Genomic DNA, 24,182 nt, shown 5'->3' with positions numbered 1-24,182 from the left:
AGATAGTGAGCTAACACTAATTACACACTTTTATTCCATGCTATTAAATATGTTACAATTTAAACGTAAATGCATTGTTCTAGAAGGGTGGCATCATCCCTTACATTTTACACGGCTACATTTACTGCACATTGTAATGCTGGTAATATAATTTGTAAGGAAAATTGTGTATTAAATAGGGAAGTTATATCCAGGAAACTTTTACAAAAGAAACAAACACACTTTGTCTCTGAAGTCTCGGCTAAGCTGTTTTATCAGCAGCATCCACACAAAAAAAAGTTCAGCATGAAAAATGTTTTTGTGCAAGTGCACTTGCTAAATGAAGACGGATCATATAATGGATCAATCTAAAAAAGCTGTTTATTAACGAGCTGTGCTAATTTCTTATTAAGTAATGCAGTTCAAGTTAACGACATGGTGCACTGATTCTGAATCTGGCGGCATGGCGAGCGCGAGACGCGGCAGTGCACAGATCGTGACGCGCGTCTCTCTATAATGTGATTGTGAAGTAAATGGGAGCGGGAATTCACGCATTATGAACTCGTCTCGCAATTCCCCCAACCTCAGACCAAATGTTAGGCCCTGTAGACAGGCCAGCCTATATAAATATCATATTAAGCAGAAATGTGAAATGTACCTTAGCATATTAGAGGAAGACGCTGATATCTGGATTGAATTGATGCGTGATGAATGCACTTTCACAGCAGTCACGAGTAACAGCAGGAATAGGCGGTTAAAGTTTTCTATGCTTAATTTGAATTGACGACAGTCACGAGACCGATTACTCGATCCAATCACGTTGATGGATAAAAATAAAATTAAAACAAGCATAACGAGTAACGGCCACAAACAGAAAGAAAATAGCGGAGAAAAAGTACCGATACATCACTTAATATGTATTTAAGTAAAATTATTTTGTGTTATTGAAAATAAAAAAGTGGTTAGAAAAATTAAATAGGAATTGGCTAAAATCGGTATCGGCCTAGAAAATTGTAACCGGTACATCTCAAGTAAAATTCCTATTTTGCACCCACGTAAGCAGGTTTTTCCCTCTACAGACGCACATCGGTAAACTAGGAAATTAACTGGTGCTTCCTGGGCGTGTCGGAGCAAAAGGGATGCGTGTTTCGGCCTCCCTTTTGCTCTTTTGCAAACTATTTTGCAGTTCCAGAAAACAATTAATTGTAGTAATGATGGATCTTCTTATGTTGTTGTAGCACTCGCGATACTGGTGCGATGTCCTGGGGATGCCAGCTGATGAAAAAATTGTGGCTATTTCCTCCCATCCATGTTTAACCGACGCTGATTTGAGTGGGTTTCTCCCATCCCCATACAGCCGGAAGTTGAAGCCTCGCAGGAGCCGCCATTTTAGCTGAACTTTACCTGCTGTTAGCATTCCATTGACTCCCATTCATTTTGGCATCACTTTGACAACAAATAACTTTACATCTGAGGCGTCCAAAGACTCCATTTGTCCATTATAGACACAACAATGTTTTAAAGGCACCATTACCTTGTATCTTACGTTATATGGCCCCGTAGAAAAAAAAAAAAAAATAGGCTAACGATTGTGTCATAACGAATCGACTCTCTCTCACACAGTACAGAAATTACCATATAGACAGGAGGAAGAGCTCGCAGGCAATCGGGGGGACGTGGAGGCATAAAGTCAGATTAAGTCGAGGGAGAAGCCCATAGAGATTAATCAAGTTGATCCTGCTGCTAGCCCATGGGCAGCTAATACTCACTCTCTCCGTCTCTGTGAGATCCGTAAGGGAATTAATCAGATTTCACTCAGTACTACTAGAAGACATACAGGTTGGCTTCAATGTTCTCCGTTGAAATCAATGGGGTCGCTCTGTCCATTTTTTTTTTACTGTCTATGGTCTTTTACTGCCCTGACAAGAACGTCGGTCTACTCGGCTGTTAACCGCTCCTGGCGCACGCCTAGTAAGTCGGCATAATAATAACAATCCGCCATTAAAGGGTATGTTGGATGACGCTCTGATTGGTTTATTTCTCATTACGCCCAAACCACACCTATGAATAATGAAGTTATTTCAGACCAACCTCTTTTAAACTTGCGTCGGGTGCAAGAGTCATTTATCCCGGCAACAAAATAGCAACAGCGCCCGAGACCTGCACACAAAGTTACTTGCGCTTTGCACTTGATACTTGCGTTTCAGATCGTTAAAATATGTTCCTTTATATCTGAGTGCAACATGTTCAAGCACTTGCTGATAAACTGGAGCTCATGGCTGTCATGTGAGGGCAGCTTGCTAAACAGATGATATTCTAGCAGACATCACAGGGTTCGGTTATACAAATGGCTTAACAACAGTAAAAGCCAGAGACAATATCATTTTACATACTTAATCAACACTGTGATTTACACCCCTGCCCATTAGCAGGCCGAAAAGCAAGCCAAAAGATGAAATTACTTAACACAAATTAAACGCTGGAATCTAGGGAAGGTATACAATCACACTTTTAATCAAGTTTAAAGGGGCAAGATGATGCTTTTCAATGTTTTTCATTTCCCGTGTGTAATTTATCTGTTTGTGCATGCATAAGATCTGCACCGTTATACAAATTATATTCTTCCACAAACAGACAACACTGATTCAGACCTGCCTAAAAAGCAGTCGAAGTCAAAATATTACTTCTGAAAAAAAATGTACATCATAATGTTAAATGATGCACTGAACATTTTGGCCGATTAGATAACCGATAATTTGTTCTATTTGAAAGCCGATAACCAACATATTGGACGATAAATCTAAATCCACATTTTTACATAGTTTTTGAGAGCTTGATAACCATTAAAAGCCATGTCACAAGCACTTCAACATAAATCAAACATATACAGTACAGTAGCCTACTTGCGTATAAAGAATCAAAATACATGTGACATGGATAAATAAAACTGAAAAGCCAATGGACTGACAATAATAAAAATATTTTAATTAAAACATGTTGTTGATAAAAATTATATGAGCAAAATAAAAGGGATAACTATTATTAATAATCTATCAATGTTTTTGGAAAAGAAACTTTAAGAAATCTAAATTTTTTATTACTGTTTCAAATAACACTATTGCTGTTTGAGCTGTGTGCCCTGAAGCTGAAGAGCTGAATGAACACCAGTAAACTGAACAGTGAGTGGACGTAACCAAATAATGAACTCAAGTAGTCAACTAATAGGACTGACAATCGTGTTCTGCTGCTGTGTGAATGCGGCAATTCTAACATCAAAGTATGCTAACGTATTCTATTATACCCATTAAAAACAATAATGAAAATAGCATCATCTATGTATTTATGGGGCAGGAGTGACTCAGTGATTCATGTAGGTTGTCGACAAACCAGAAGGTTGGTGGTTCAATCCCTGGTACCACCTGACAGAGTGTTGAGGTGTCCATTAGCAAGACACCTAACCCCAGCTGCTCCCGAAGAGCTGGATGGCGCTTTGCATAGCTGACACTGCGCCGCCGGTGTATGAATGAGTGAGTGAATGGGTGAATGTGAGGCAAAATGTAAAGAGCTTTGTTGGCCATTGGGTCTGTGTGCTATATAAATGCAGTCCATATATTACCATTTCAGTGGTATCCAACTCTTGGTGATTCCATGTCCATCTCTTGCCATACGCAAAAGACGGTCCATGAATTGTCTTGGCAATATTTTTTCTGGTGTCAGTTGCCAGTTCTTTCTACAATCTTCCACATTACATAGCGTTTCTCTCTCTCTCTCTCACACACACACACACACACACACACCCGCATTCACAGCTGTGGACAATTTAGCATCTCCAATTCACCTATACTGCATGTTTTTGTATTGTGGGGAAAACTGGAGCACCCGGAGGAAACCCATGCTGACACAGTGAGATCACGGAAACTCCACACAGAATCAAACCGAGGACCTTCTTGTAGTGAGGCGAACTCACTGAGCCACTGTGGTGCCAAAATAGCATCAAATGACCCCCTCTTAAAGAAGTCAAGCAGAACTTTGCAAATGCTATCGATAAGTAGCTGCTTATTTGGAAACCCATAAGCAACTAAGAAGCAGCATTGAGGTTATACAAACATATAGGCAGCAGATTTTAGCAGGCGGCTAATGCTTGTGACATCCTGATAATGACAAGTCAGGGAACATTTCAACAAGCGAAATAGGTCTTCATGTGAGAAGTGCTCTACCTAAAAGTCTCTTATGTGATCAGTGATGTGAGTGGGATTTTGTTATGTGCCAGTTATACCTTTGAAGCTCTGTTAGGCTGGTTTGGATATTAGTTTTAATTTAATTATGATATTCTTATATTTCATGCAACCACTCACAGCATATAATCAGATTATGGAGGCGATGGCAATTAAAATCTGAGAACTAACGAGATGATCCGCCCTTCACGCTTGGTTTGTGAGCAACAGTGCTCAATCTGGTTTCAGTTAGTCAGCTCTGTTGCTATGGAAGCATCCAGTGAATGTGTCTTCCAGAAACATGGCTGTAAATGGACTCCCATATAAATGGCATAAATCAAGCGTAGCGTCAATCCTGGCAGGTCACGTTAGTCAAGCTTGCATCAGCTGACTATCAGCAGATCTACGTCTATCCATAGGAATATGACATCACTTAATAGACTCACCTAAAGGATTATTAGGAACACCATACTAATACTGTTTTTGACCCCTTTTCGTCTTCAGAACTGCCTGAATTCTAGATGGCATTGATTGAACAAGGTGCTGAAAGCAGTCTTTAGAAATGTTGGCCCATATTGTTAGGATAGCATCTTGCAGTTGATGGAGATTTGTGTGATGGACTTCCAGGGCACGAAGCTCCCGTTCCACCACATCCCAAATATGCTCTATTGGGTTGAGATATGGTGACTGTGGCGGCCATTTTAGTACCGTGAACTCATTGTCATGTTCAAGAGACCAATTTGAAATGATTCGAGCTTTGTGACATGGTGCATTATCCTGCTGGAAGTAACCATCAGAGGATTGGTAGAGGGTGCCCATAAAAGGATGGACATAGTCAGAAACAATGCTCAGGTAGGCCGTGGCATTTAAATAATGCCCAATTGGCACTAAGGGGCCAAAAGTGTGCCAATAAAACATACCCCACACCATTATACCACCAACACCAGCATGCACATTGGTAACAAGGCATGATGGATTCATGTTCTCATTCTGTTTTCGCCAAATTCTGATTCTACCATCTGAATGCCTCAACAGAAATCGAGACTCATCAGACCAGGCAACATTATCCAGTCTTCAACTGTCCAATTTTGATTAGATATTGCAAATTGTAGCCTTTTTTTTCTTATTTGTAGTGGAAATGAGTGGCACCTGGTGGGGTCTTCTGCTGTTGTAGCCCATCCGCCTCAAGGTTGTGCGTGTTATGGCTTCACAAATGCTTTGCTGCATACCTCGGTTGTAACGAGTGGATATTTCAGTCACATTTCAGATATTTGCTCTTCTATCAGCTTGAATCAGTCAGCCCATTCTCCTGTGACCTCTAGCATCAACAAGGCATTTTTTCCCTCAACGGTTATGTTGCGTTGATCGCTGAGGGGACATTGTTACCTGTGATGTTTGCTGCTTATGTTTCATTGAGGTGTTAGTCATTGACCTACAAGTAAGCATGTTTGCCTTATGTTTCAGTTTAAAGAGTTTATATAGTTTATAGAGATCGACATGTTTAGTTATTTATCACTGCCTCACGGACGCATGTCCAGACATGCCCTCAGCTATTGTTTCTCTTAGTTTAGCTCATTAATGCGGTTGTACTGTATATGTGATTATGCTTCTTTATTCAGATGTGTATCACTGTTTTGGGTTTTTTATGGGAATTTATCATTCCTTTGTAATAATAATTTAAGATTCTGAGCGATGTAAACTTGTGTGCTCTTATTCATATATAGTGCTATGTTTATAATCTTAAATGGTTGCTTATGGTCTATAATTCACAACATCATGCCTTATTTTCCTTTATTAAATTGTATTCTATGGAGAAATGTTACTGATGAGGATTTAGTCTGCTTTGGCTGCCTTTATGCACCAATGGATGTTGTATATGCCCAGTTTAACCTTGTTATTCATTATCCTTTTATGGTATTTCTTGTTTTCCAGACTAATTACTCTACTGCTTGTAACACCTGTAACACCTGTAACACACCTGTACCTCTGTGGATTGATCTTGTGTTAATATATCTCCTCTAAACCTGCTCAACTGTCTCCTCATCCTTATATTGAACTGTGCTCTGACAGGCACCCAGAGGGGTTCACTCATCTAATTTAAAATCAGATGCAGACAGTCAAATCCTTCTAAACAGGACTACTGCATACTTCCCTTTCACGCCATTCTTTGTAAACCCTAGAAATGGTTGTGCATGAAAATCCCAGTAACTGAGCAGATCCGTCTGGCACCAACAACCATGCCACGCTCAAAACTGCTTAAATCCCCTTTCTTTCCCATTCTGACATTCAGTTTGGAGTTCAGGAGATTGTCTTGACTGGGACCACACCCCTAAATGCATTGAAGCAACTGCCGTTTGATTTGTTGATTAGATAATTGCATTAATGCGAAATTGAACAGGTGTTCCTAATAATCGTTTATTAATCCGTATTATCAGCAGCGATCATGTTTCTCTGGAGCTAATTACCCTGCTCCATCCCCAGATCCTCCTCTCGCCCAGTCAGGATTTGGCATTCTGATTCCCCTTGAATCAGAATAAATTGTCAAATTATGTTGTACTTTAAATCTTGAATTAATGTCATTTGCAAAACATTCATTAAACAAACATTCAACCCCTAAGGGGGGTTATTGCTGCTCTTCCCGCTCTTATCCATACTAGGCTGCATGGATGCGCAGGGAGTTATTCCCCCAGAACGGAACCATACCCCCAATCCAAACAGTTTGCTAATTGTCAATCGTATTTGACGATAGTGGTCCTGACAGAAATAACTATTTTAGCTCATAAAGTAAATCAGTGATATTTCATCTATGAACGATAAAAAAATAGAATAAAAACTTTCATTTTAGTTTAGAAATGTGTGAATGTGTTTTTAAATGATTGATAATTTCATTTAAAATGCTAGGGGGTACTTCAAGTAAATATTATAGGTCAAAGGGTCTTGATTTACAAAAAAAGTGTGAGAATCCCTGCATATATATATATATGTGGCATCCAGATTCTGGAACAGATCGAGCCACTAAAGAAATAGACCAACTACGCCACCCTGGAGAGCACACAAGGCTCTTGACATGGGTGTCAGGCATGAGACATGGGTGAAGTGTACAAACAATAAAATCAATTTTATTAGATAAAGTAATTCAACCAATCACAAAAACGACCATCACAAGGATATTTGACGTTAAGCAGCCCAGACGACGGAAATCGGGGTCGACAGCCGAAAACACTCAACCCGTAAGGGCCTCTCTATTCTCCTGAGAAGAGAAACAAAGAAAACCACACACACACGTGCACTCACACCGCACTGTCAAACACCTCTGTGTGGCACAGCAAGCACTCCAAAGACACCACCACCCTGACCAGGAGAGCTGCCGCCCCTTCTTTTCTTTGCCGCCCAGGCCTATAATAAAGAACACAAACACAAAACTCAGACACCCCAATACACAATTTACACAATGTATACAAAAAAAAGAAAAAGAAAAAAAAGAACAAAAAAAAAAAAGAATTACACAACCACAACTTTTGGGCCCAAATGCACAGTTTTCATCTCAGCATAGTATGATGACAAACATTCTCATCACAGATACTATACACTACTTATATGCAGGGTATTCTTAGAGAATCACGTGAGTGAACACATCTGGGACAAGTAAAACACATACAGACCAGGTACTTGTGTGCATCGTATGAAGGCCACGAGGAACGCACTTGAGTTACCAAAACAAAGAAAACACCAATTAACATTCACATAACCTAGAAATAAACAAAACCATCATTCATGAAAGCTTAAATCAAAGCTACAATAAACAGTGGTGACAAAGCAATGAACATCCAGAGGTCCCGCTAAACACAGCGTTCGTTACCAAGGATGTAATGTAAAACTCAAGACAATGAAAGCATCCCCACCAGCTACCGTTAATGATATCGAGTTCGGGTGACGTCGTGGAGCCGTTCAGGATAATTTGCATAGCAGTCATCTATAAACGCAAGCCAAAAATAGCAGTCACAGTGTTAATTTGCAGTTTAACAGCGAGTTTATGTTGGAACAGCAAGCTTATGTTGGGTCTGGATCTCAATTTCCAGCGTCTCGCAGCTGACCACAGCAACAAACAACCCACCATAACGTTAAACAGGCATATGGAAGAAACCTGAATCAAACAAGAAAAAAAACCCGAAGAAACTCACCAGGCGAACTTGAGGTCAGAATGAGACAGTAGATATGGGAGGTTGCAAACATACCTGCAACAACACCGTATTAACGCATCGCGGAACTCATCCCCTTTACCGGAAGTTTTCCACAACCAGGAGCGCAGCCGAGTGTATACTGGTTAATTTCCCCGTCCAATACAACAAAGGAATCTATACATCACCCTGTCCCACAAGAGTCATTGGCAAACGTATCGCTAGCCTGCAGATCTTACCTCTCTAGCACTCTAGCATTGAGCCGGAATGACAACAAGGACATGACATCACGTTTGATGCCTTCTCAGCTGACGTGCACAAACCATATTTAAAGCCCCCATCACCAACGTTAAATCACCCTCCAGCCATGCGTTAATAAATAGCGCAAATGCATAATGCTACATATGCAAATATATATATATATATCAATAGCAATCAATAGCAATATCACAGAGACTGTTACTGTGCTGGCAATTTCTACAGAGCCCTTAAAAGTCTTTTGCTTTTCTACAGAGCCCTTAAAAGGACATGGTGATGGTTTAAAAAATGGGAGGAATGAATAAATTATTTTAATGCTTTTAATTTTGATTGTATAAGTTTTGCATTCGCTAATTAGTAATTAGTAATTGTGTGTTCTCTTGCAAAAGAGATGGCCATAAGATGAGGTGATAAGATGATTTTTTCATCACCATGTCCCCTCTGTGGGAGCTCTATACCTAAAAAAACCCCCACATGAATCATATATCATCATTTATGTTTAGTGATCCATGTTTGACCACAGGCTCTACTCTTCAGCGCAACGGTAACCCTCCAAAACTCCTGCGCAACAGAAACCCATTTAAATCCCAGCACAACATAATATTAAACCTTAACAAATATCCCTGTAGATTCATCTTGTGCCAAAACACACTTTTCAACCCTTAATTGCAACATTTATTATCATTTAACTATTCAAAGCAAAGCATGCTGGGAAGAATAAATTAGATGTATTCAGTTGGAGTTCCACTTTATATAGTCAGTTGCATTCACATAACTGTGCCAGAACTTTCAGTCATATTTGACAATACTGTAAACTGGATTCTGTATTGACATGAACATTCAAGCACTGAGGATTTTTCATGCAGATTTCATGACCTCATATTAAAGAGCCCCTATCATAGTATTTGAAATTCCCATTTGAGTTCCCAAAATAGTTTAACATGCATACAAGGATAAAAAATACTTTATTTGTCTTATAATATGCATTTATTTTTAACCGATTTGCTCACCGACTCCCAAACGACAAATTTTTCCAGACCACTCCTTTGCGTGACGCTAATCGGCGGTGATTGGTCAGATGACAGACCCAGTCAGTTATTGTTTGTTAGCATAACGCATAAACATATTGATAAAGCACTGCAGTACTACAAGATGCTCTATTCTTTATAACAACTCCAATAACAGATATTTACAGGTACAACTCCAATTCACATATTTAAAAAAAAATTGACCTAGACCTAGAAGCTGCGCTGAGCGTAACTTACACATGCGCGCACACACATACTTATTGTGCCTTCCCTCCTCACGCCCCGACGCTACAAAACCGTTCAGAACCCATAAAAGCAACAATTATTAATAATACTTACAGGTTGTGATTCATAGAAGGAAGCTACCCAGATAGCAAACTGACATTGAATCAACGTGGAAATATGACATCGAAACAACGTTGATCTGACATTGTTTTGCTCATCGAATTAACGTTGAACAAACGTCAGTCGCGTCATTCTTTCCAAACTAACGGAAAATCAACTTGAAATCAACGTGTTGTTTCAACGTTATGAAAGCAAACCAATTTTCGATTTTCATTTAGCTTTGAAGAATGCCGCGTCTGACGTTGGTTCAACGTTAATTCGATGAGCAAAATCAACGTTGTTTCAATGTCATGAGAGACGTCGTTTCCACGTTGATTCAATGTCAGTTTGCTGTCTGGGTAAAATATTACATATTTTAAACCTAGCTAACAGTCGCTAGGAATTGCTGACATGTTTCAAAACGGTGCTATGTTTGAGCCAACAAAACAGTGATTAAGGCAATATAAAGTTAGATTTGGAAGCATATACACCCAACTCAGAAACCGAAAAAATCTTTTTTTGAAAACTTTCCGCAAATTCGCGGTAGATCGTCTTCTGCCAGCAAGAGAAAAAAAGCTGAAAGACGGCCGGCTTGATCCTGATGAACTATGTAAAAAGTCTGTGTTACATTTAACCCCGCGTTAGGTTGTGCCCCATGCTCCCCTAGTAGTGGGATGAGTGACGTTAGTCAATAGATCAAGTAAATAAAATAAGTTACATCCTAAAGCACCGACTTTTTGTTATCCTGGAAAATTCTTTTGTATTCATGTCATGTTTCATGTAGTTTACCTTGCTATTTCACTAGAGTTTACTATGTTGATCCGCGTTTTCGTCCGGAGTCGATCAGATTCACGTTTTGCCTGACGAGCTTGAGCAGATAAAACTTTTTTTGTTATTTATATTTATGTGGAGTTTGTGTTGGAGTCTGTGTTGTGCTGGAGGCAGGACATTTTGGGGGGTTATCAGACTCCATGTTGTCAGCTGAAGTGCCATTGGTCGCATGGTTGACTGTAAGGGAGCGCACATGCACGTCACATCTGATGGATTTCGCAGGAAATCCGACCCGGAGACTTCACATATAAATATGAATATTGGCCTTCAGAGGTATGGCAAAACCTGAAATGTGGATCCTTGCAATGTGTTATTACAACCCCTTAAACACAGGCAATAAAAAAAGGATTCATTTTATAAAAATAGTTACATATAGGGCCTTTAATTTAAAGTCTCAGGATCTTTACTTTTAAACACATCATTTAAATAAACTTCAGTTAACTCTTTAAGCACATTTCAGAAAAACTAAAGGCAATTGAAATAGTGAAAAGGAGAAAGTGTAGGCAGTCACCATAACCTACTGTAACGGTCACCGTATAGATCTGCACTACATTTCCCAGAAACCTCTTCACCACACACCTGCAGTCACTCCAAATCACCTGCACCTGTTCCAAATCAGCAGCCAGCTCCATATAAACTCCCAGTTTTCACTCAGTCATGGTCAAGCCTCCAACAGGAGCAGACCCTAACCAGTCTCCAAGGAACACACTGATTCATCTAGCACCAGTAATATAACGTATACTCACCTGAAAATACTAACCTCTCTGTCCATGTTCTGATGTTCCCAGAATCTGCTCCTTGATCCATGTTTCCTGAGAAAGAGAACGACAAGTATCACTGGACTGTGTTGATGTTGATTACTCTGAAGAGGATCTGCTCACCTGGAATCCTTCCTGCAAAGTATCTTCCTCGAGTTCACCTCTGAAACACTGAAACTTTGAACACTCACCTTTGAACTTGAAATAAAGATTTATGTTTATTCACTTGCCTCTTTCTCTGGGTCTGTACCCTGACATCTGAAGCATATTTCCATATGCTAATATAATAGATCAAATCAGAAATCTTATTAAAAAAATGTGTATTATCAACTCCCAATAGCTCAGCCTATTGCTTTATTATAAAAAGTTTCTGATTAAAATAAATTATTGATTGAACAGTTGTTTTATAAAAGTAATGAGCCACTTAAAGCTTTCATAGAGTTTTTTTTTTGTTTGTTTTTTTTTCACACAGCAATTCACAGCCTTTTGTGACTTATTGTATTATATACACTGACACTGAAAAAAATCCTGCTGATAAATCATCAGAATATGTGAGATACTGGTGATGAGATAAAGCAGACAACACTGCCTTCACGAGGCAGCAGAACCTGCTCTGAAAGACAGGATGGCCATCGGGGGGAAATGAAGCATGGCATGGGGACACTCTCCAGGCATGAGAGTCTCTGCTCCCCCTCCGCCTCGCAATCAGTCAAGGGGAATTAAACCAGCAAGGCACTGTGTACTTCTGCATGATTGATGCTTGTCAACAAGAGCAACCCAGGGCAGAAAAATCACCCTCAAAGACTCTCGTACATTTTGACGCAGAGAATGATCTTCTCACTCCGTGGTTGATCTTAGACCTGTACTGACTAAGCAAGGGTGGTGGTGCCGACAAAGATTTGTAAGGTTTCTTGTGGCTGTTTTGTTGGAATGAAAATAATTTTAATCCTTTCAATCTTATGAAGATTCCAATCTATGATTTGCCGGACAACATGAAATTATTCTCAAAATTGGAACAATTGTCATTGAATTCTTCACAAAAAAAATTTTGAGCATTGCAATAAAAATTACATAGAATGGAATTTGGAAATAACAGATATACATTTTTAACAATGTTTGGTTGATTGGATAAATTTAATAAACTAGAAAAAGGAATGACTAAATATGCACTTTAATTGTTGGCTTGTTAGAGAAAGCTATTGAAAATGAATGTTCTCTTACAAGAGGTTCTCTCGTATTACGTAAGTTAGCTTACGCTATGGGAAAGATTAATCTTTTCTGAGATATTGAAGCCATACGCCTTATTCACGGCAGCGCCATCTTTGATTTTTAATGAGAATGAAAGCGAGGCTGTGAGGGATAGACTTGCATCACTTCAATGGGCTGTACTGTTATTTAATGTGTTTTCGGATTGTTCTGCTCATGAAACACTGAAAAAATATCTTTCAAAGAAATGTCAGTTGACAAAAAACTCCCGACAATGTAAGCTGTGGAAAATTGTAAGTAATCAAGCCGCTTTATTCAGCTTTTTACAGCGGATGCCATTGGAAACACAGTAAGTCTATCCCTCACAGCCTCACTTTCATACCTGTCATGGCGCTGCTCTGAATAAGGTCTATTGTCAACGCAGTGCAGCAGCTGCCAGACCTAGAGCGGGCTATCTAGCGAGCTCTTAGGCTGCTCTGCGGCAATTGCAGGAGCCTATCAGTGAACCTGGTGTGATGTCAAGCCCATTAGGCGCCCTCGAGCTTCGCCTTCGCCATCCCCGCCCCCGCCCTCCGCAAGAAGGCGCTCAAAGCCTGTGCTCCCGTCAAAGGCCTGCAGAACAACATCCGCTTGTGTTGGCCGTGCCTACGCCGCCTCCAGTCAAGCTGTATCTGCTCTGCACTGGATGGCCATCCTGGAGATCTTCCAGGCGGACCTCCTTCGCGATTGGGACGAAAAAGGCTGGAAACAAGAAGTTGTCACGGATTAGCCGTGGGAAAATGTATGGCTGCGCTGACTGTAACAGAGAGGCACCTCTGGCTAACACTCGCGGACATGGGGGAATCTGAATGCGCCACATTCCTTAACTCCCCTTCCTGTCTCTTCGGCTCCGCGATGAGTGGTATTGTCGAATGATTCTCCAAATTTCAGAAGACCACTGAAGACATGAGTTTATTCCTGCCTCGACACGCTAGCTCCTCTGCAGGCCACTCACAGTGCCCAGCTCACCACAGCCAGTCTTCACAGCAGGGCTTCCCCCTGGGCTCATGTACTGGATGCTTGGCGCGTACGGCGTTGACAAAGGGTTCCCGTAGCTGTTAGTTAGGGCGACACCAGCGACTTTCGCTTCAGTCGATGAAAACCAGGGAAGCAGCTTCTGAACCTCGCTTATATACACCAAGCCACGCCCATTCTGGCGGGTTGTGATGCCAGTAGGGAGCGGGCGCCTCTCATTGGGTGTGAAATCACGCCAGGTTCACTGATAGGCTGCTGCAGTTGCTGCAGAGCAGCCTATGAGCTCGCTAGATAGCCCGCTCTAGGTCTGGCAACTGCTGCACTGCATTGAATGGATACAAAATAAAGGATATTTTTTTGGCTTCAATACCTCAGAAAAGATGAATCTTTCCCATAGCGTAAGCTAGCTTACGCAATACTCGTACCCTCTTTTAGAGAGAACCGAGGTTACATTAGGTAGCCGATACATTTTGCAATATTGTATTACTCACTAATAAACAAATGTAACAAATGACATACAGTACTTATGTTTTTTTTTGTTTTTGTTTTTTTTACGTAATGCATTGCTACTGTTGCACTTGTTTTTTTAGCATTATAATATTAGCATTTTCATTATATTTTTATTGAAAGTTGAAAGTAATGTGTGTTGTTACTTTTTTGTCTGTGAGCATGTGCTGCATGTTTGCATATATCTAAGTGACTACTGTACATTATGGAGAAGAGAGAGGATTTTAATGCAGTAGTTAATTAATTAAATTAATTCATTAAAGGATTAGTTCACTTTTGAAAAAACTTTTGCTGATAATTTACTCACCCCCATGTCATCCAAGATGTCCATGTCTTTCTTTCCTCAGTCGAAAAGAAATTTAGGTTTTTGATGAAAACATTCCAGGATTTTTCTCCATATAATGGACTTCAATGGGAACCGGATGGTTCAAGGTCCAAAAGACAGTTAATAACTGTTTCAGATGCAGCTTCAAATGTCTTTAAACGATATCAGACGATGAATAAGGGTCTTATCATGCGAAACGATCGGTTATTTCAAAACTTATTCCAAAAATGTAACTTTTATAAGGACAAATGCTAGCCTTGCTCTATTCTGTGAGGCGCGTTTGTAACGTCATATAATACGTAATTACGTTCAAAAGGTCACGGGCGACGTAGCCGGAAGTACAGAATCAAAATCGTCCGACATCGTTGTTTTACCTTTTAATTCCTTTTTTGTAAACGGCGTTTGAGTTAGTTTTCACGTTCAACCTATGCGTTCAACTTGTAAACACTCTGACTCTGTACTTCTGGCTACGTCGCCCGTGACCTTTTGAACGTAATTACGTACTACGTGACGTTGCAAACGCGCCTCACAGAATGGAGAAAGGCTAGCATTTGTCCTTAGAAAAGTTACATTTTTGGAATAAGCATTGAAATAACTGATCGTTTCGCATGATAAGACCCTTATTCATCGTCTGGTGTCGTTTAAAGACATTTGAAGCTGAATCTGAAACTGTTATTAACACTATCTTTTGGACCCGAACCATCCGGTTCCCATTGAAGTCCATTATATGGAGAAAAATCCTGGAATGTTTTTATCAAAAACCTAAATTTCTTTTCGACTGAGGAAAGAAAGACATGGACATCTTGGATGACATGGGGGTGAGTAAATTATCAGCAAAAGTTTTTTCAAAAGTGAACTAATCCTTTAAACTGAAAGGAAACATGCATTATTCAATCAGGAGTGCATTTTCCCGACTTTTAAAAAGTTATGGTCACATTTTAAAATTAGAGTCCAATTCTGAAATATGTATTAACTACAACTTTTGCCTCAAAAAATTCGTAATTTCTACTTATTTATAGCAAGTAAGCCAGTAGGTGTTAATTTTAGGTATTGGGTAGGATTAAGGGATGTCGATTATTTTCATCCAAAATAAAGCATTAATATGTGCTTTAATAAACAGCCAACATATTAGTAATATTTATGCTAAAGTAACTAGTTATTAGTGAGAGTTGCACCCTAAACTTAAGCGTAACCAAAAGTAAAGCAAATATTAAGGTGTAAATGTATTGCAATTGTGTAAGTAATGCATTACTTTAGTCATTACATCAAAAAGTAATCTGATTAAGTAATGCGCGTTGCTTGTAATGACATTAAACCCAACACTTGGCTTAGATACGGAGAGTGTTGGGACAAAACAAACATTGTTTTCCTAGCTCTTGGTCCCCTGCGTTTAAACAAATAAAATGTATACTACAGAGTGAATGGATGTCTTAACATTGCCCTCGTAAACCTGCTAAATTGCTTTGATCCTCTTTCTAATCAGACTCAATCTGCTTTTTAGAAAAGGGAAATTGCATTAGGCGATTTCAGTGAGGAAAATCCTGGATGGCTCCTCCGTCTCATGCTGCGACTAAGCAGGCTCTCCAAAAAACAAGTTCATACAAGCACATATGGGAGACGGAGATGCAAGCAATAGGCCTGCAAATCCTGCCAGTATGACAAATCCGCATTATGCATATTCCCTCTTTTTGAAGCCATTCAATTAATTGGGCCATTGGAATCAGAAAATGGAGAAGAATTAGAGAGCGCGTAGACCATATCTGAGAGGCTGCAGTTTAGTTGGTTCATATATATTTGGCTTTGTTACATAAAAAGACCCATTTTTGGATCAGACCATATGGGAGAGATGGAAATAGATTTAGTCTCTTGTGCCAAGAGGGAGCCAAAAAATTCCCCAGATCGACTTGACTCGCTCATTATCAAAGTCCCTCAAGTGGCCCTCTGCCCTCCTTTAGTCAGGAAGTGGAGGTGAGAAAGATTCCACATTCAGATGTAGTAGGTAGGGTTAAGGGAGGTAAACCTTAAAGAAGGGGCTTGGTTTTAAATATATCATTATACTATTTTGAAATGTTACAATTTAAAATAACTTTTTTATGTAATTTATTCCTGTGATGCAAAGATAAATTTTAAGCTCGATTATTCCAGTCTTAGTGTCATATGATCCTTCAGAAATCATTCTATGTTGATTTGTTGAAAACACAACACACGTGGACAGAAGAGCAGATGGTTTGAGTGAACTCAAAACCACATGCTCAAGCGATAAGACAGAGCTTATGAGAACAAGCGTAAGCTCATTCTGTGGGCTCACAACAAAGGACAAACTTGTGGTGCAAATGTCCGAATCCCACACAGAACCAAAACCAAACTAGACAGATGTGCCGGGATACAAACACCACGCCCCGCACATGTATCAAGGCATACAGAAGTGACAGAACCCTGACACAGACACAGCATGATTGCAGTGGCCTTTTTATATGACACCGTTTATGAGATGACTTACTGGAAGAAAGCACTTCACCTCAATGGATTTCATTCGCAATGTATCATGCACAATTATTGAATGACATACTGAGATGGCTATCTTTTGATTTGACAGGTATACCACCATATATTTCCAGTCTGATACTTTTATCTGAATGAACTTGTGTCTGTTCATAGACTCACAGGAAACTACTGTAACATTGCTGCAAGGAAATTCTTGATTTAATCACTTGCAAGGAGTGTTAGAAATCACAGGGGACTAGATTATAGTACTAATGACTGTGAATATCCTTGATGCCGCATGTGCTTTTGTATTTGCAGGTGTCTAATTATGAATCACTTAAAGTCCCCTTCATTAATTACTCATGGATGGTGATCGTAAATAAATGTTTTAAGTCAATGTTTGAGTTGACTTGTGGACAGTAACTTTAGGATTACATCCATGTGTTTCAAAAAGACATGTTTCCAAAAATCACATTACCTTTAGCAACTAAAATTTGGCAGTCACCCAGGGTTGCAGTTATGGGTCCCACTTTATATTAAGTGGCTTTAAAGACTTCCATTGAAAAATAAGTACAATGTTCTTACAATGTTCTTATTGTGTTCATGTTGTATGATAAAACACTTTTGCTGCCATTGAAATGCTATGGAAAGGTTAGGGAAGGCTGTGTAATCACAAATGTAATTACATCTGTAATTACATGCTGGTATTTTTAAAATATAATTACAAAAAACATGTATATACGCAATATGTTTTTTTTAAGTACATTAAATGTAAGTACATATTACTTAAAGCCACGTAATATAAAGTGGGACCCAATTATTATGTTATCCAAGAGATCCCTTGTTCTTTTGTTTCACCAATGGTGCACCTGCAGTGCATGACAACATTTGAAAACATAATTTAGCTACTGACACACCCAAATCTAAATCTAAAATTCCTAATTTGACCCACAGCCTTCCACACGTGTTGCTTCTGAGAGATTTTTTTTTTAACATATTCAGAAGCAGATAGTGCCATACTCCTGAGCTATTTTATGTTAATAGCTCATGACCAATTCATGAGCAATTTGGTTCATTCTAGCTTGGCAGTCCTGTTAGAGTACATTTCAACTTCCTCAAATTACCTCCAAGGCACTTTGAATGCACTTGATTATTCTCAGGTCATGAACCTTCAACATCGAGTTAAGTTAATAAACCTGTTGTGCTCTAGGGAAATGAGGTCAATGCTTTAATCAGCTATACACACATCCAGTTTTGGTTGTTGTTGCATTTTAGATGTGGCAAACATTGTGAAAATGCATTCAAGGTTACATTTTGAAACTTTGTTCCCCTATTTTCTAATGCAGTTACACGTGATTTTTTTACCAAGCTGCACCCGTAAGTTGATTGTTTTAGGTAAAATATGAGAAAAAGTTGATTGCAATGTATGCCTATCAGCATTTTTATATTTCAGTCTAACTGGTGAGTTAAAAACAGCATGGTATGGAAGTTGTGATAGTCTTTTATTACCTTTTGTGTCATATTAAAAGTGAAAGACATATTATAAAAGTGAAATGGCTTCATGAACTGTAGAATGGGACTTGGTTTGGTCCATGAGGAATTGATTGGATGGATGAGTGTGGTTTTCTATTGCTGTGATCTCCTTTGAGTGAAAGGTTGTCTCGACCCTCGTGCCTGAAAAACGTCTTAGGTTACTGTAACCCCGGTTCCCTGAGAGGGAACGAGATGCTGTGTCGAGGCGCTGTGGGAACACACCTGCGTGATTTCGACGTGAAGCACGTGTTTAATCGGTCCAATGGAGAGACAAGACATCATAGGCGGGTGAAGTCATCGACCAAGAAACGTGCTAGCTTCTGATAGTTCCTTTTTAAGGGATCTTGAGCTGCAACGAGACACTGTGGGAACACTATACTCACGACGCCATAGTAACAAGTGTATGTCAGTGTGAAATCTCTGCGCACACCAAGACGAAAGCACCTGTGCCCCTGGAGTGGAGCCGAGGTTAAGGTCAAAAACCTCACCAATGTGTGTGGCGAGGAAACCTCCTACCACATCACAAACATATTGGAGGGAAACTCCTGATAATAATCAATCAATCAATCAATCAATCAATCAATCAATCAATCAAATTTTATTTGTATAGCGCCTTACAACAGCCAAAAGGTGCACAAGGCGCTTTCCAATAAAAGCATCAAAATAGACAACAGAAAAAAGGGGAAGAACAAAACAAAACACAAAAATAAGCCAGAGTTGAAGATTACATGTTAAAAGCTTGTCTGAACAGATATGTTTTTAACTGTGATTTAAAAGCACCCAACACGGTGATGCTTCTTGGGAATGTTGGTAAAGCGTTCCACAGTTTAGGGCCCTGGACAGCAAATGACCGGCCTCCAAACTTTTTATATTTAAATTTGGGAATGACCAGATAGGTCTGTTCAGATGAGCGCAAAGTTCTGGGTGGTTGATAAACTGTTACTAAATCGGCGAGGTACACCGGGGCCAGACCATTAATAGCCTTGAACACAAATGTTTTAGAAGCAGCCATTCTCCTAAAATCTTGGTCTGACGCCTCACCGTGCCACAAAGGAAACATTACTAGAGGGTGTCTCCCCAAGGATACAGCACCTAAGGGGACGTGGTAAGCAGCTAAGGCCGCCATGTACACCTTTATTGTGGAGGGGGATAAACCTGTGGAGAAACCCTCCTGCAGGATCTCCAGCACTGCAACCACAGGGCAGATAACTGGCTCCAGCTGGTGCTCTCCGCACCAGGAAGTGAACAATATCCACTTCAAGGTGTAAACTTTCATTGTGGAGGGATCTCTTGATTGGAAGATGGTCTCAACAATCTCAGTTGAGAGACCTGAACTTTGGGCCAAGCCCAAAGTTTCCACAATTCTGTACAAGGGGATGGATCAAACCGCTCAACTAAGAGAAAAAGTCCCCTCCCCCCGGACTTGAGACTTGACTGACTAAATTAAGAAAATGACTTGACTTTGACTTGAGATCCATTGACTCAAGACTTGACTTGAACTGTATGACTCAAGAATGACATATACATATGACATATAAATATATAAATAAAGCATACAAAACATCATATAAAATGATCTATAGGCTATATGATTATAATCAGAGCATGCACATGTTTGTTAGTGATTTATATTAGGTTATTACAGCATTTAAAGAGCATAGACCTAGGAGATGCATGTGAAACGCCTTGTAACTTTTACCGTTTCTGCATCTGAGGCAAACGCATTAACAGACTCTTTGTCAGACTCCATACAGTTAAAATCTGATTCTGAAACGTTGTCAACCTCGGGCTGAGGTAAATTTATGTAGGCTACTCATTTTCACAAACTAAATTATAATTACGAGTTTGCTTACTTGGCAGAAGGAAACGCTCCATCTTTAAATATTTCTAATACATTGCAATTTACGTGACCTGACGTTGGACGTCGCATATGTGTAATGAGTAAAATGTTTGTCTTAAATTATTTTATCATTTCTTAATGGGAATATACAAAAACATTGATTTTTAGTAAACGGTTTTCTATGCAGCCAAAATATAATTGCTTCCAGATATTATTTTTGGGTTTGGGGGTGCTATTGGGGTGCTTTGGTCTTTCTTTGGGGTGCTGAAGCACCTGCTAGCCTCTCCCTAGCGCCGCCTATGATCTAGAGAGAACAGTGGTCAAAACAGCATGCCTCTTTAAACAAAATTGTGTTTTCAAATTAACTGTCAATAGAGGCTGTCAATAGATTAAAATGATGATAATTAGGAATGGCATGTTTGGTATAACGTGCATAAATTCACACAGACATTTGCAACAGTTTCTTCCAAATCATGCTGTAAAGCCAAATATGTCGCTCTTTCCAATGACGAAAAACAACATAAGAAACTGTTAATCATGTTTTGTTTTGTTGTGTTTTAAGTTTCTCTTGAAGCAGGGTCAGATGTTATGAACGGGTTGGGGGGTAAAATGCTAGCAGAATTAATATGCACCCAAAATTCAAGATGTAGTGGAAAAAAAAATGGTCCTAGTAGGCTATGCGTTATTTTTATAACATATGATATTTAGTAAACAGTTCAGTAAACAAAGAGTGGCTTAGATCCAGATTGAATCTGCCATTTCGAACGAATTAATTGAATGAATGTTTCTATGACTCGTACATTAAGACGGTGATTTGACGCCACCTATTGGGGTTTTAATTTCATAATTAAAAAAAGTATGTAATTTATTATTATTTTGCATCTAATTTTCTCTATATTAAGAGGATTATATTTAAATAATTAATCTCATAACATTATATATGGCGTTGTAATTGCAGTATAATTGCATGATTAGAAAAATTGTTAAAACATAGTTAGGAAAATGCCCCTGGAAATCTATTTTAGGGGACACATCTAGGCTCTTAATGGGAAAGTTAATGTCTGCCGGTGATATTCAATAATATATATATATATACATATATATATATATATATATATATATATATATATATACTGTATATATATATATATATAATATAACATTTAACCAATATAATTAATGTATCACACTTGTGAATTTAGCTTCAAATGATTTATCTTTAACATTTTTTGTATAATTGTTATTATAATAATAATTCCAAATTTTGACAATCATAAATACATCCTATAATAAATTATATGAATATTATTTATATTACGCTCTAAATGTATCATCATTTCAATCATTTCTGAGGGAAAAATAATTAAGGTTTAGACCAATATAAACTCTATTTTTTTTCTGTTTGGTACTGTAACTTGACTTCGACTTGCAGGACCCTTAGCAGGACTCGACTTGAATTGCTTGAAGTGAACCACTGACTTGACTTGACCTGACTTGAATTGATTGTGTGTACCTGCGACTTACTTGAGACTTGATGGTATGGGCCTTGAGACTTGCTTGTGACTTACTCCCATCTCTGTTCAAATCTATCGTGACAAACCAGTCATTGGACTGAGTCTGTGACATAATCTGTTTGAATGTAAGCCTCCATCCTTTTTTGGAACAATGAAGTAATCGCTGTAATCCCCTGACTCCCCTGGGGGGAGGAACCCTTTCTATAAACTCCGAACTAAATGCTGCAACCCTTTCTATAGCCTTTCTATAGTGTGCAGGTCCTAATGATATACGTTGGCAGTAGCTTCAACGCTGCCAGAAAATCTATTAAGGGAACCAGTCTCTCGAGACTGGCCTCTGATACTGGTAGAACAGACACTTCTGTGCCCTGTACGGCGAACCGGCAGGGAACAACTAAACAGACTATTCTACGACCTTCCTCGGAAGATCCTTGGGAAATGCAGACACCTCGGCGCCCTGAAGTGGCGAACTGGCAGGGAACAACCGAAATGACTGTTTTACGACCCTCCTCGGAGGATCGTTCAGGAACGCTGACACCTCTGTGCCCTGAAGCGCTGAACTGGGAGGGAACAACCGAACTGGCAGCTCTGCAACCCTCCTCAGAGAGTTGTTTCCCAGGAATGAACAATGTCATAACATAACCAGAGCCTGCTCGGGGTCGACCACCATAGGGAGGACCCCTAGAAATATGGGTGGATGAGAACCAGACTGAATTCTGTAGCCATTTTCTATGGTGAGCAGGCCCCACTGAAATATTTGGCAGTAGCTTCCATGCCCTGTAGTGCTTTACGATCCTCCTCGGAGAGTCGCTTCCCAGAGGACATATTTTGATGAGGTGGAAGCGGGGACTGCCCTCAGAAGTCTGACGGCCTCAGACTTCTTCTCAGTCAAAGCCTTCTTCGAGAGAACGACTGTACTCAGATATGTCTTATCCCAAGACCAGTCTCTGAGACTCTCGAGACTGGTCTCTAGTATAGCTTGAGAAGCCAATCCAGCGTCCTGAAACGGATCAAGGAAATAACCGAACTGACCCCTCTTAAACCCTCATTCTGCTAGTCAGACACTGAGAATAGAACTATCTGAAAGCACCAAAGGGAGATGGGCACCATATAATGATATTAATATAATCCATTTCTGCCCAGGAAGTCACCATGTATTTTCTCAGAATTAAATTTACATTTACATTTATACATTTAGCTGACACTTTTATCCAAAGCGACTTACAATTGCTATATATGTCAGAGGTCACACGCCTCTGGAGCAACTAGCGGTTAAGTGTCTTGCTCAGGGACACTAAAGGCATGTGTCTTATTTACTGCGCCATCACCACCCCTTTACTAGCTTGTGACTTTCTCCCATCTCTGTTCAAATCCATCATGACAAATGACTCCTCAAAGATCAGATGAGTAAATATATATTTTTCCCAGTTAAATACAGCCAAATATCAACCAGAAAAGAAAACACGGTCTGGATGAAAAAGCTGAATAGTATATTAATACAGACATTTAACTCCTGAGAGATCAGATGAGTACATATTTCATTTTCTCAAAAATTAAATGCAGCCTATCAACTTAGACAAGTAGAAACGGTCTAGGTAAAAGGCTGAATATTGTGTTATTCATATATACTCTATATTATAATCTCAAACAATAAATAATACATTATTAGTTTGCACACAACCATAAGAGAACGAGAGAAAGGGAATTTCCCATCTGCTCAGTTACCAGCGCAAATGATATCGATTATTATTGCAGATATGCAGACCCATAATCTACATGCTGCCTTGGCAAGCACACGATCTGAGCCAATAGATTCTTATTGTAGAGATGCAGACCCAAAATCTACGCGCTGCCTGGACAAACACACAATTTAAGCTACTAGATTCTTATTGCAAACCAGTAGTCTATGCACTACTTTGGCAAATGTGAGATCCCGGCCACTAGACTCTTATGCAGCCCGTTATCTACGCGCTGCCTCGACAAATGTGAGATCCAAGCTAAAGATTTTTATTGACTTCTTCCCTCGAGAGGAAAGCCACATACACTGTCAGCCCACTTTAACTAGAGCTAACACAGTCTCATCCCAAAAAGTCATATAACTGACGTCTTGGGGCGTATTTTGACCATACGTCAATATCCGCCTTTTTAGGGCCCCCTTAAACGTCGGTAGATGGCGATCCCGGGCCGTC

This window comes from Pimephales promelas, chromosome 9 (genome assembly GCF_988280905.1).
Source record: "Pimephales promelas chromosome 9, fPimPro1.hap1.1, whole genome shotgun sequence".
Classification (NCBI taxonomy): domain Eukaryota; kingdom Metazoa; phylum Chordata; class Actinopteri; order Cypriniformes; family Leuciscidae; genus Pimephales; species Pimephales promelas.
This window is presented reverse-complemented; position numbering follows the sequence as displayed.